This window comes from Stylophora pistillata, chromosome 4 (assembly GCF_964205215.1).
Source record: "Stylophora pistillata chromosome 4, jaStyPist1.2, whole genome shotgun sequence".
Classification (NCBI taxonomy): Eukaryota; Metazoa; Cnidaria; class Anthozoa; order Scleractinia; family Pocilloporidae; genus Stylophora; species Stylophora pistillata.
The window spans coordinates 11,577,636-11,592,221 of NC_142522.1; the positions used below are offsets into that span (position 1 = coordinate 11,577,636).

Below are 14,586 nucleotides of genomic sequence, written 5' to 3' on the forward strand. Positions count from 1 at the left end.
AGGAAAGAGCATTGTTTTCAACAATATGAATTTCCTTCCGGACAATCCGGGGTTTAATACTTTGATCCACGGTTACTTAAACAAGGACCCTGACTATAAAAGGGATAGCTCCTCCCCCGTCTGGTAACGCAATCTTTGCTTCCATGGCTAATCGAAGATGGCTGACTAATGGAAGGTGAAGGGGGAAAAAGAGATTTGTACACGAAGACCGATATCCTTGTCTTGTTTCAATTGATTTCCACTTGAAAATGTTTTTATTGACGATTAAAAAGGGACGAATGGAGAAATACTGATCTTCTTTTGCAAAACTCAAAAAATTAGGCTATCGCAATTTGAATTTCGCGCTCCCAACGGCTCCTCCTATCGCGAGATGGTCGTACTGGCCCTCTGACTCCCCTCCGTTTGCCTCAACTTCTTGAGCCGTCGATATCATTGATTAGAGGATCTCAGTACTGTGACATGCTCAGAGAGAGTGGTTTTCATGTACATATATGTACATTTATGTACATGTGTGGAAATGTGTGTACGTGTCTGTTGTGATATAACTCATTTTCCACTTCGAATTGATCCATTATTGGGTTGCTACAGTCGCGCACTAACTAGTCTTTAGCTTTAAAATTGCATTTTATTTTGCCATGGCGGATTTTCCCTCAAAAAAAGCCAAAATAGCGGCGCGAGGTCTACGAGTCCGTTATACACTGGAGCTGGTGGTCGAACCCGGAATGGAAGAGCGATTGGAAAGCGTGAAGACAAGAATTAAGCGGTTGAAGGAACGCCTTCATTTAGCGAGTCGAACACCGATGGCAAATGTTATTTTGATGGAACGACTCTTAGACTTATTCGAATGGTCTGAACAAAGAGGTATGGCAAGTGAAAGTCGCTCCTCTTTGTTTACATCTTGCTCGTTCGCTCAGGCTTCTCATCTCGCCAGCGACGCGGCCACCCAAACCGACATAAACGGGTCCAATGTTTTATCGCACGTTTTGAGTTATGGGGAGAATACGACGGGTTCTTTCGATATCCATACAAAAAGCAAGGCTGACGAGGATTATTTCCTTGCATCGACTGACGCCACGCGAAACCTTTTGTGCACCATGGCCAGTTATAATGGGACTTGTCCTCTCTGTGGTTTTCTCTTCGACACGGAGTCGTTCTCCTTCTTGCGGCACGGACATGCGGTTCGTATCAGCCTCAACTGTGCTGCTGGCCATTCGCTCAGATGGTATTCTAGCAGTATTACCACGGGAAAGTTTACTGTTAACTTGAGGTAATTATTTTACTTACTCTTACCTTAGTGGCAAGACTTTGTTTGGCTTTTCATACTTTGAGAAATTCAGAAATGTTCAGTCACCACACAGTCTAAAATGTTCCTTGTCTCTGGCTATAGGATGATACACGGATTCACTTGTACTGGGCTAACCGAGACCCAGTATGTCAATTACTGTAAGGCATCCAAGATTGGGCACGTTGAAAAGAAGTACATTTCAACTGGTAAGGAACATCATACCATGATTCCATTAGTAATCTCCAAAAAACAAACAAACAGCCAAACCCAAAATTAAAGTTTCCTCAGGTACCACGGTACCAATTCCTTTTTTGTCTTGTTGGTTCTTCCTACTACTTATTAGTATATGGAATTAAAATTACAAATGTGATTTGCAAGAGTGTTTCAACACAAGGCCCAGCCTTACCAGCCAGGTGCCATTTATTGTTTTATTTTCCTTTGTTATTTTTTGGATTTTATGATAGATGACTGCACATACTTCAATTTTTGTATTTATAAGTAAACAGCAAGTGTGGCATCTTTAATTATTGCTTCCCTGGCAGTCTACTCCTCTCTTGGATATAGGAATGCCGTTGATCTGTTGTATGAGAAAAAGCTGGCCGAAGCCAGGAGGGAGGCTCAGCAAGATGCTCATTATGCCGTTTTTGGAGATGTTAGTATCTTTCCTTCATTTCAAAACAGTGTGTCAAGCACTGTGTGGTATATTTTACTTGATGCTCAACCATGTATATGGGTGTCTTTTCACACCTTGACAAGTTCTCTCTATTTTATATTGACAACTTCAGGTCATTATAACAGATGCTAGACACGACTCAAGTCGAGCTGCTCAGCACACCACTGTGTCAGCTATATCTTACAGGCAAGGACAAAACAGGGATATAGATCTGTTTGTTTTATAATTAACTGTAAAAAAAATGCTTTGTTGCTACTGCTGATCCATTTTTGCCAAACTTTGCCCAAATTGGTACATTGATGATCCTTTGAATAGCTGGCCCAAAATAAGGATATTTCATTGTACATTTCAGAAACAAAAAAGTTATTTTCAGCCTCCACTGGTCAAAGGTTGACATGCCTTCAGCAGTAACACGTGAGGTGCCAGTGACAAAAGAATTGGTGGAAGCTCTCACAGCTCTTGGTAAGATACATAACACAACTTGCTTTACAGTCAGTGCTCTCCAGTAAACTCATTCATGTCTTATAACAACGTTGTTGTTGATGTGCTCTCACTTATAATTTGTGAATAGCAGCAGTATTTCTTGACTTTTCTCAGTAAACTTATTCATTGTTCTTCTGCAAATTTCTCATTACATAATTATATGTACACGAATTACCAAGTGCCATGTTTTCTTTTTGCAGGTAATTTTTTGTACTTGTTTTTAATTTCTTTATTCAATTTCTTTTTGCAGGTCATCGTGTTGGTGAGGTTGCTCATGACTACGTTCCAGCTCTAAAGCAGTGGCTGACTGGCAAGGGGATTAAAAACTCGTATGAGAGCTGGCATGGTATGTAACAACTACAAATTTCTTTTCCTTTTACGTTAGTACCTCCAATCAATTTTGAATTTTGTTCCTCACATCATAAAAGAAAAAAAAATCAAACTTTTGTCTAAGCCCATTTAATTTCTCATTTCAAAGGTGGTAAAGGGGCAAAAAAGGCCATTAAAAAGGTTGCAAGTGGCCTCCAAAGGGATGCTGAGAAATCCTGGTTCTCTGAACTATCTGACAAAGGTAGAAATCTGTGAAATAAACTGTACAATATTTGTATGATCTGCATCGAATGTGAAAAATGACATGTACCAACTCTTCTCCTCTTTTCTTTTTAGTAAAATGCACCAAGACACATTTCTACCATGCCATGAAAAACTGCAATGGAGATGCAAATGAGCTGAAGATGTACATGATAAATATCATTGATCATTACAAGGTTAACCAGTGACTTGTTTGAACATTATATGACTGTTTGTGAAGCGGGAGAAGTGACCTATAGCCAGAAAAATAGATAAGTTAATAATAAGAATAATTTCAATGACAATGATGATGATAATAATAATTATAATTCAAACAATGCCATGAAATACTGTTCATTTTCATACGAACTTTTCATTGCTGTAGGGTGATCATTCAAAGTGTCAGAAAGATTCAAGGTGTCAACAAGAGGGCTGTGTGCAGCAAGAAGCCTCTCTCAAACGACAAGGCTATTGCTGCCTACAGGAAAGCCATAGAAGGGACAACAATCTACAGAAATGCTGAGGATTATGCCATGGTATTAATTATTGACTCATATCATGGATTTCGCCTTTGGAATACATATCAGAAACAGAAATTAATTGGACTAAAAAGTAGCTTATCATTGTTATTATTGTTGTTATTGCCTTGCAGTGTCGTGATACCAACTGGATCGAGTCTTTGCACTTTGTGATGCTAATTTATGCCCAGAAGCGCATACATTTTGGACGTGCAGACTCCTATAAGATGAGAATGCAATTGGCCATTCTTGACTGGGTACACAAAAGTTCTGATGAAGTTTTGTTTTGAGTAACTTGAGATACTTTAGAATGAGATGACTATGGGTTAATCTTTGTTATGTTCTCTTATAGAATGAGAACGTACTGAGGGAAACAACGTCCGAACAGTATTACCAAACGAGTCGCCAACCTGACAGAATTGCACCACACAGGGTGCTAGTGCAAAAAACATATAAGTTCAAAGATGAAATTTGGGCAACTTTTTACAAAACACTGTAATATTATTTCCATTGTATATTATATCCATTGTATATTATTTCCATTGTATATTATTTGCATTGTATATTATTTGCATTGTATATTATTTGCATTGTATATTATTTGCATTGTCGACAATGATTGCTAAGGTAATCACAATTTGTGTTTAAATTTACAATGTCAGAATTGTCAGGCTCTCTGGTGCCCCTGGTATGGCACATGAGGAGGATTTGGCCACCTTCCTCTAACATCCTTGATGACGCAATGAGGCATAACCTCTCTTACATCATCAATGTGACACCCCAAATCCTCCTTTCTTTGTTGATATACTGGGTTGTCCCAAAGGCCACAGTCTTTCAGCGTTCGCCAGTACCACTTGTAGTCTTTACGCCGTTTGGTATGGTTTGTTATTCTTGCATTACTTTGTCCCTGTGGCTTGAAAGGGGACAAAGTGATGCAAGACGGTTGAAGACAGTAGTTACAGGCCTGTCGTATTACGTCATTTGGTTCATCAGTTGGGTTAGGGGGTGTTTCATCGAGAGTGGTATTGCGGTGGTGAAACACGCTCACGGGTGATGGGGTAGTCGGATCCGCGTCGGCGCTAGGCACTGTGAAACGCGCTCGTTTGGAAGCTGTAAATAGAAAAGAAATCGAGAATTAAGGGAAGTGTATACTCGGAAAGAAAAAGCCTCAAAAAAGGAAAAAAAAATAGAGCGAAGTTCGAGAATAGGTCCCTTTGAAAGGAACATAGTTTTCTAAGTATTTTGACACGGCACTATGTAGGAAACTTTTTGCCTGAACATTTTAGACGCGCGTTGCAACGAGAAGCCTATTTCACTAGCTACTTATGAAAAGGTCGAGGTTTTCAATAGTTCTTGAGGCCCGTTCAGGCAATATAGCCGATGATAATTTGTTTTCCATCGGATTTCAGTCAACCAGACATGTTTCCAATCCGTGACCGAAATTATTTTATATGAGCACCCACGCGATTCGTATTTCAACACCACATATTCCGTTGGAGAAATGGCGCGCGATTCAAATAAAAATTCTATCCAACGTGATCTCTTGTTTAATTGCAGAGGAGTTCTTGTATAAGTGTCACATGAAATCCCGTAGACAAAACGTCGAAGAAACTAACCACTTTATTACAACAATACAAAACCGGTATGAGAAGAGGATTTTTGTGAAAGATAATAAAGGTCATAAAAGGTAGTCCTCACCGCTAGCCCTCTGGCCGTTTGCCTTCCTTACAGAAATGACATCGCAAGCGGGTGTACATTTCATAATTGAATCTATGAGTCCTTCCTTTTCCTCCTCGAAAACTTCGATAATGATCTGAGAAAAGGTAATAAATATTGATAAATATTACGTGACTGGTGCGGGAAGTATGGCACCATAGCAAACGGCAATAAAACAGCTAACGATGATGTTCTACTTACCCGTACACGTTTCCGTGGAGCCAACTGACTGGAGCCGATCATCTTTTCTTTGCCGTAAACGAAAATGGCAAAATTCGTAGAAGTTTGAGATATGCACTGGCTGCAAGTGACCTTTCGGTTACAATAGTTTTGCCGATATCGCACGGTCACGGACTGGTTGATGTCGACAGTTCGGTGTCAGGGGGGAAATGACTGACGGCTTGCCCAGGGCAAGAGTCCTTTTATAGTTAGGGTCCTTGTTTAAGATCATTTCCGCGGAATGGAACTCCACTGAGATTTTTCAAACTTGCATATTGGCTGTTTAATAAAGCAAAAACTCTAAAAAGCCGTAGACGATCTCCGCTGCTTGGTTTGAATCCTGATGAATTGCGTTTGTTAGAAAACAGAAAAATGTTTTGTCTTCAGACTCTTTCAAGAAGAAATTACATCTTACCCCTGAGTTCACAGAAAAGCCGCCAATTTGAATGTCGGTGCACAAATCGCAAGTGAAATCATGCACAGCACTGAAAGGAGTGCAATGCAAAACCAATGACAGTGCCTATTTTCCTTTGAAGCCCAAAACGGCTCGCCAAAAATAGGGAAATATAATTAATACTATGGCATGCTTTTGTTTTGAATATCTCTATCACTTCCGACTCGTACTCTTCAAGAAGCAATTAGATCCTTCCTGTGTTGATACCACCAAGAGAGTAGGGTAGTATCAGAGAAAATAGAAGACTGAAAATGCTTCACTTAAATGCAACTCCATCAATATATGACAAAACACCAGCCCATAAAAGCCAGCTGAACGATGCCAACTTCCATTACAAAAAAGCAAAGACTAACGAAAAGCATTGAGAAAGACCGAATAGGAGCGCAAGCAAGACTGAAGATTGGCAACAATGTGGAAACTGTTCATCTCAATAAGCTTGTTTTTCTTTACCTCAACTTAGGTTTTGTAGTGCGTTTCTGTACATTTAATAATTGGTTAGCTCTATTCTGATTTTTAGAGGTGATTACTTGCGTTTGATCGCTCATTTTTAAAGAACTTCCGCCTTGAAAATAAAAGTGTCACTTGAATAACTCAATCACCAAAATTTGGTGTACAAAACCTGAGCATACTTGGAAATGATGGTCTTACCACTCGAGAGAAGAAGTGAAGCATTGAGGAATTTCAGTGTAAGTGATAAGTTGGAGAGTACACAGGCAGAAATTATTCAGTTCAAACGCCGTATTTCCTTACTACATGCCATTTGAAACTATTAAAACTGCACCTAGTTTCAATGGACTAACGCATTTCATAAATCATCAAAAGTGAGTTTGCAAAATTCTGCGAATAACAGGGCATGCAATTTAATGCCGCGGTTATCAGCGGAGTTGATGCTCTCATGTAATTTACGAGATAAATTGTTAACAATACATTTTTATGTGACAGGCTTTTTCTTTGACGATGTCCTGCCTTGTTGTGACCAGTTCGCCTTGCGGTCAAGATTGGACAACCCTAGCAAAATTCCTTCAAATAGATCATACCGGAAGCTCTTCGGATGATATCTTGCAGTTCATTGGTCGCCATAGTTACATGATCGTCCCTCCGTCCAACCCTCCAACTCAATTTTATCGTAAAAGGCCCATGAGCAGACGATCAATCTACACCGGACGATGCCCCTTCACCTTTGAAGTTAAAGACTTCTTTGACACAGTACCGCGGTTTTTAAGCAACGCCACATGTGAAGACTGCGACGACCGTTGCAAGCCCATTTCCTACACACAGCAACTGCTGCGCAGAAAATGTGGGGACTATTAGCTATGGGAGGAGCAAGAAGTGCGAGTTGCTTACGTTCTCGAGTAAGAGACACTTGAACAATAGACGAAAGTGTTTTTCATTTTCCTCATTAGATTGGGGGAAATAGCCGCGTTTACTAGTCCTAATATTTTGAGTTCTTCTGGCAAATCGGGGAATTGTTCTAAAATAAAAAAAGGAAACTTCAGAATAATTGCGTCCAGGGTGAATGAGTAACAACTAAGCAAAATGAACTAACATGGCGGAAAAAAAGATAAACGGTTCAGGATGGGGAAGATTGATACGGATTTAAAATTTAGACTGTTCAAAATACAAATAAAATTGCTCCATAAACTTCAGGAAAATGTGAAAACAGATGGAAAATTAGTTTACATAATATCACTTTTTTTCTAGCTGGCATTTTTACAATGAATTTACACTCGCTGCTTTACTCCTCACTGTGTGTTTATCATTTTTTTAACTTCAAATTAGCGCTTTTAAGAAAATTTTTCCATGTAGACACTGCATCTCAAGAAATGAGGAAAAAAAAGACAAAAGTCCGGGACTCTCTATTGGGGTTCATTATTTTTCCTACATTATCTCCAGATTTCACGAAGATTGACTGAATATCAGCCGAGAAGAAACTATCGAAAGATCAGAACTCTAGTAAAAACACTAAAAATACTAGAAAAAGTGAACGACATAAAATTTTTGGGGCGTTGGTGTTTGTTTTACATAAATGCGTTTTCACTTCACGCCTGTGAAGGCTGTTATCCAATCACATTGAAGCAAGGCATTTGACACTGTTTTACCCGTCGGCGCTGATGCTAGGTTCGATTTCCGCCGCTCTCTCAAGTCTGGTCTTTTTCGTTCCTCCCCGAGCCTACGCTGATTCGTGGTACAGCAAACAAAGAGTGGACACAATTTGTAACGAGCTAAGTCGAGTAGGTTAAGTGTAACACGTCTGAATATGAGGTTATGGGTGGCAAAGAAATCAGGCCGAGGAAGGAGAAAAGATCATCGAGGAGATCTAGAAACACAACACAGCTTTTCAACGATCGATGCTCGAAGTGCAATGCTACGCGAATGATGATGGACTGTCATCGATATTTTTCACGAAATAGCGCCGACGGCAACTTCTTTAGAAATAGACTCTGGTCATTGAATCTCTTTAAGTCTAGCAGGAACCCGTTATCTTTGTATCAGTGAACAATTTTTCCGTTCCGATGAAAACTGCAAAGAAATTTTCCTTTTGCCGGAGCGGCAAAAGGGACTTGCCGCTTTGCGACATGATAACAGCTTTACTGAAGAAACAACACTTGAATTACAAAACCGATATCTCTAGCTTTCGGAAAGTAAGACTTGATGACGAATGAGCAAATTTGTAACTGTACAAAACTGTATAGTGTGCACTGAAAATCAATCATGCTTCAGTATAAATAATTACATGAGATCTGACTAAATTAAGACAAAATTGCTAAGATGAAAATTAAAAGGATTAGTTTTGCAATATGTTTGGGCATCTTATCTGATTGTAAATTCGACCCAAAATACGGTCCATAAATTAACTAGAAATGGGAGAAATAAACGAAGAGTAGTTAACAACAATCAAAAATCATTTCAGACAGATAGAAACATATGATCAGAAAAAGAAAGACAGTTGTCGCGTTAAACAAATATATTTTCCATGCCAGAAACTTTTGATCGGTAGCAATTTCGTGTATTAACAGGTAAAAGCAAAATGTTGTGAATGCTGTATCGGACAGCAAACTGGAAATTTCTAAAAATTGTTTTAAAGGCCATTAGTTAATCCTACATCTCCCAGAGAAAGGCGACTTCCAACGCCTTCTGCGTCCACATCCAGTAATTCCTGCATCTGTTAATTAACACCTGATGTGTATAAATCACGGGTTTACAATGGGCATCACAACCGTCACAAGTGGCTTTGCTCAGGAACCTCGGGACCGTGTTGACAAAATCAACAACTGTGATTTTGAATGGACATCTATTGGAACTACGCCGCTCGGAGGAGGCGTGGAGGTCTCTGGTGTTCCTGCCAGGAGTCTTTGATAAAGCTGGTATTTTTATCTGTTGTGGTGTTGGAGGATTTGATGGTGGCACGATCAGAAAACCATTCCGGTGGATGAAGCGCAGAACATCATTTGCGAAGGAAACGTTTGTGCGATACAAAGTGCCTGTGCCGGCTATATGAAGACAGTTTGCAAAACCTCTCCAGGTTTTGAGCTTTTGTTTTCTTTTAAGCGACATTGCGGAATAAATGTTGGCTAAAAGTATCCCCGAGACAACCTGTAACCGAATAAATGAAAATCCGCAATAAACGCATTGCTTGATATCTAGCATGTCTTGGGTAGTCCTTCAAAAGCCTAATGTTGGAAAAATAGACGAACGTTTCGATAATTGGCTGGAAGTGGAATTCATCTGCAGAGTCGAGTAAAAAGTTTATAAACAATGGAATGTTAAGTATCATTTCTTCCGCCGCCTTTTTTTCTGTAATACGTACTCAAGAAGTCTTCCTCAGTCAATTCAAGGACTCTCAATTCCATTCATATATTTTTGTCTCTTTGTCTGTGTACCATACGTTTTCTCGGCCGAATAAACTCAAATGCATATATTTGAGGGGAGGGGGAATGCTTCTGTGTGTTATCAAGAGACATTACTTTAAAAAAGATAATCTTTACTGCCTCTGGTTTTTATCATATTTATATTTCAAATCAATTTAGATAAGCTTCGTAACTTCTGCTTCAAAGCTAAAATTAAATAGCAGAAGGTACAACAGTATTTTCTCACCGAGTTTAAAAGAAAGGAAGCTAATGCTTCGATTAAACAAATTTGTCAATCAATTTAAGCGGTTGTTGTACAAGGAAAAAAGAGTGAAAATAGATAGATGCAATGTTCATTCAATTTAAATTATATGGTTCAAAGAAAAGTACTTACTCTAACAAAATTCTGAACTTACCAAGAAAATTGCTTTAGAAGGCATCATTGAAAGCCTGGGTAACTGCATGTTGAGACCTCAAGTTCTTGGCGATCGATTCAGTGATCCATCGATTCAACTGAATAAGTAGTCCAAATTTTGGATGATATTGGTGCACAAACCACTTTGTCTTCCTTCCATGATTTATACGATATTTTTAAGCGACATATTTTTACCGAAAGAAGAATTCACTGGCTCAGCAAGTTTGAGAGAGCAGACAGTTTCGAATCCAAAACTACCCGTAGTGGTAATCAGGCAAAACACGCATGCAATATCGTTTTGTTCCTAATGAGTTAGTAGAGTATTTCTTGTTCAAAATATTTCTTGTGAAAAGCAAAAGTAGAGAAAAGAAAAACCTATGAAAAAATCAGTGCACATATTCTAAAATGGATTTTAAAACAATGTTCAGAACTTCTGGTGTCATTATGTAGTTGTTCTGTGTGAGAACCTTAAAAGGAAAACTACCGAAAATCTTGAAATAAGAATATTTAGGGGTTTCCCCGTAGTAGAAACATTACATCAGAATTGTTCACCACAAGAATTAAATGAACCGAAGAGCCATGCCACACACAACTGAACTCAAGTGCCCACTAAAAAAGAGGAACAGAGTTGGAGATAAAGTTTAACTAAAAGGCCGGAATGCAAAACTTTCTTGATTCCGTGAGTGGACATGGAATGTAAAGCGATCAAAACAATAAATGCGCAGGGAAACAACCCAAGCGAAGTCGATTGACGGCATTGACCACACACCTTTCGTGCTGATTAGCCCTCCTTGCCCTGTCATCTTCCACTACTGTGTGTTTCGACAATTACTGCGTGTTTCGACAATTGCGTGTAAAATAAGCATAAAACACCTCTGAGATCTGCTTAACTTATTTTCAAGACTAACGCAAGTTTCGGGTGTTACTTCTTTGATCATAATGGAAGCGTAAGTTGAAGAAATGCTGATCAGATTTTTTTAACCAAAGTTCGCGAATTATTAAATGTCATGGTTTAAGTACCGCATGTGTTCGACCGTAGCAGAGTTTCAGATAAGCTGTCACACTGATATTACACTGTTTCTTTACCCACTTATCTTTATCGTTATGATTGTGAAATAATCAATTCACTCTGAACATTTTCATGTTACTCTGTCATTTTGTCATAGCCCTTGCTAGCATAACGTTTTTGAAGAGGAGTAGCAGGGTATTGTTTGTTTTTAAAACGAAATCATAAATGTATACTTATCTATTTTGTCACCGCAATCTCTCGGTCCAAACACGAAACGTTAAAAGGGTTCGACCGTTCGGTATGATTACTTCTATTTGTTTGTTTTCGTTTTTGTTTCTTTTTATGGGGGAGAGGGGGTGGTAGGAATCCGCTTTAGCATAAGTTTTGACGCTCTTGTGTTCTCAAGCTGGTAAAACCGTGTTTCTCGCTCTTGAGAACTACGTTTAATGAAGTTAACCGTTCGCCTCTTCAATATATTTACATTAAACGGCTCTAGAGAGAGTGGCAGATCCCAAGACACTCATTCATCCAAAATTCTAGAATGCTGCTGTTCCGATTCCTTCCGGAAGGTGAAGAAAATGGCAAGACCTATGATCAGGGAATATGATATCCAAGTGAACATAGATTTTTTTTCTTGCTTGCTTAAGTTTTTTTTTTTTTTTTTTTTTTTTTTAGCATATGCTATGCAGGTAAAAAGTACCTTTCGCGCATCCTGATTGGCTCCTTCGGAAGTGCCGGATTAGCAAGATTAGCCAAGAGACGAAATTGACAAACAAACTAATATTTTGGTTTTTGTGTAGCATATATTAAAAACAATAATAACCTTAGTGTCGGTGAAAGCGGTGGCGAATATTTAACAAGCTCCTTTGAGGTTCGATAAATATCCACCACCTTTCGCCGCTACTTCGGTGAACAGTTGTAAACTATAGCCAAGAGAAGTGTTTTAGTCCGAGACCCTAATTTCTGGCCGGTTTTCAGGTTTCTGACCTATCTAAAAGTATTACAATAACTGTAATTAACAACTATTGACCGAAGTGGAGGTGGTTAGTGGTGGATATTTACCGAGCCGCGAAGCGGCGAGGTAAATATCCACCGCTAACCACCGACACCGAGGTGAATTGTTGTTTTAGTGTATACTAAAACGGTGAGATAATATACACCACCAAAAATTGATTTTAATTCATACGATTCCAACATTTCAACATTTTCCCGAGCGTAACGATCCAACGCGGCTCGGATCGCGGTAAGTGATTTTTTGTTGTAAAAACTGCCGTCTCGTTTTTTCGCTGACAGATAAAATTTCTGAAGACATTTTGTTTAGCTCTGGTGGCGACATTTCTTCAAATGGTGTTGCAAACTCTTTCTGTATTTGAAACCATTCTGTAAAAAATACCATTCAACTTTGATTTTCAAGTAAACAAGTGAGGTTACACAAGATTAATTTGCATTTGGAAACAAAACCTTTTTCACTGGTTTTTATCGATAAACTTCCGGTTACCATTACCTTTAAACACAGCCAAACCAAATTTAGTCGCTTTCTCTGTGTTTTCAGGGACTGCTTCGTTGTTATTTGAGTGATTTATTCGCTTGTCACGGATGCAAACCGGCACACCACTTTTACTCCAGTTGCTAGGAGGTAAATAGCAAAGGATATTCGGAGTTTGACTAGCCAATCAGAGCGCGCCTTCAACGCTATCCACTGTTTTAGTATATACTAACAATAGATAGTTTATTTAATCGAGGTTAATAACCTCAAATGGATGCTGCTATGTCGGCTTGAGCTTGAAAATACCTGTGGAAATTCTTTTTCAGAAATGGGGAAAAAGCTCACGATTCAATTGCTGTACAGTTTTGGGCTTTTCAAACATCATTTTGATATTTCTAGGTGACGCCCGGCTTATGTTTATTTCAGGTACACATCTCTTAGAGATGATGACGTAATTTTTGATTTATCAGCTGAGTTGATAATGTAAATTGGTCACCGTAAAGAGTTTCAAAACTGGCGTTTCGGGCGTTAGGAGGAATTGTGGGTTGAGTGTGTGTTTCTATGCAGAAAATGGAGCTACGCTTTGGGTAGGAACATGATAACGAGAAAAAAAATAATACGGTAACTTAGTTGAATAAAAGGCGCTCGTTGATACCGTGGGGAGTGAGAATGCCGAATTGAAAGATAAATTTCTGTATCAGAGTTTTGGGGCTTTCTGAACTGCCTAGATGTAATTGAAAAAGCTGCAGACTGCCATATGATGCTGGAATGATTAGGCAGATGTGTCTGGCGTCTGGTTTTGATGCGTCCTTGTAATTCCTTTCCAGGTCGCGAGGCGTTCTCTGAATCGATCACCCCATCCTCTTCCTGTTTCACCAACGAATATCTTTTTGTAATAATTTGGATATATCAACAAAGTTGAAATGGTAAATTGGCCACCGAAAGGATTACAAAAGCTGACGTTTCGAGTGTTAGCCCTTCGTCGGAGTGAATAGAGGAATTGTGGGTTTTGTGTGCTTTTGAAGGCAGAAAATGGAGCTACGTTATTGGTGGGAACATGGCAACGAGAAAAACACGAATAAATTAGTGGAATGAAAAGCGTTCGTTGATCCCTCTGGGATTTAGATTGCCGGTTTGAAAGATGAGCCTTTGTTTAAGAGTTTTGCGGCTTTCCGTGCTACCTAAGTGTAAGGAAAGACCGCAGATTGCCATATGTTGCTTAGAATGATTAGGTAAATTAAAATGTCTAGCGACTGGTTTCGACGTGTCCTTGTCATTCTTTTCCACGTCTCGAAGGTATTCTCGGAATCGGTCACCTAGTCTTCTGCCTGTTTCGCCGATGTATATCTTTTTGCAATAAGTGCAAGTTATGCAATAGATTGCATTGGCGGAGGTGCACGTGAAGTGATCGGTGATCTTAATGGATCGTTTAGGTCCCGATATTTTATCAGTGTTGTGAATGAAAGAGGCTGATAGTTTCGAAAGAAATTGTTTGGGGCTGCGTCGGTGGGAGAAACGAAATAATTTGGATATATCAACAAAGTTGAAATGGTAAATTGGCCACCGTAATGATTACAAAACCTGACGTTTCGAGCGTTAGCCCTTCGTCGGAGCCCTTCGTCGTTTCGCTTCGACGAAGGGCTAACGCTCGAAACGTCAGCCTTTGTAATCATTACGGTGGCCAATTTACCATTTCAACTTTGTTGATATATCCAAATTATTGTGAATGAAAGGACACGTTTTGCATCGTGCACGAGCGCATTTAAAAGTGCCTGGTTGGTCATTAGTCTGAGAAGAACTTCTGACCAAAAAATTGCCTATGTTTTAGTCGCGTTTGAATGAAACGAGCGGAGGCTGCGAACAGATAGTGCTTGTCTCTGGATCGTTTTGAGGTAATCTAAAGTTTTTAA

The 14,586-nt window shown here is 39.2% G+C and overlaps 1 pseudogene across 1 annotated transcript; it reads left to right on the top strand.

Annotated features, from left to right (window-relative positions):
• The first annotated feature begins 516 nt into the window (after positions 1-516).
• Positions 517-4,076, top strand: LOC148732486 (uncharacterized; annotated as a pseudogene). The gene is made up of 11 exons (XR_016000777.1): positions 517-1,267; positions 1,388-1,491; positions 1,828-1,937; positions 2,071-2,144; positions 2,311-2,420; positions 2,692-2,787; positions 2,920-3,012; positions 3,108-3,208; positions 3,397-3,547; positions 3,664-3,786; positions 3,882-4,076. The product of XR_016000777.1 is annotated as an uncharacterized LOC148732486 (transcript).
• Positions 4,077-14,586: the final 10,510 nt, after the last annotated feature.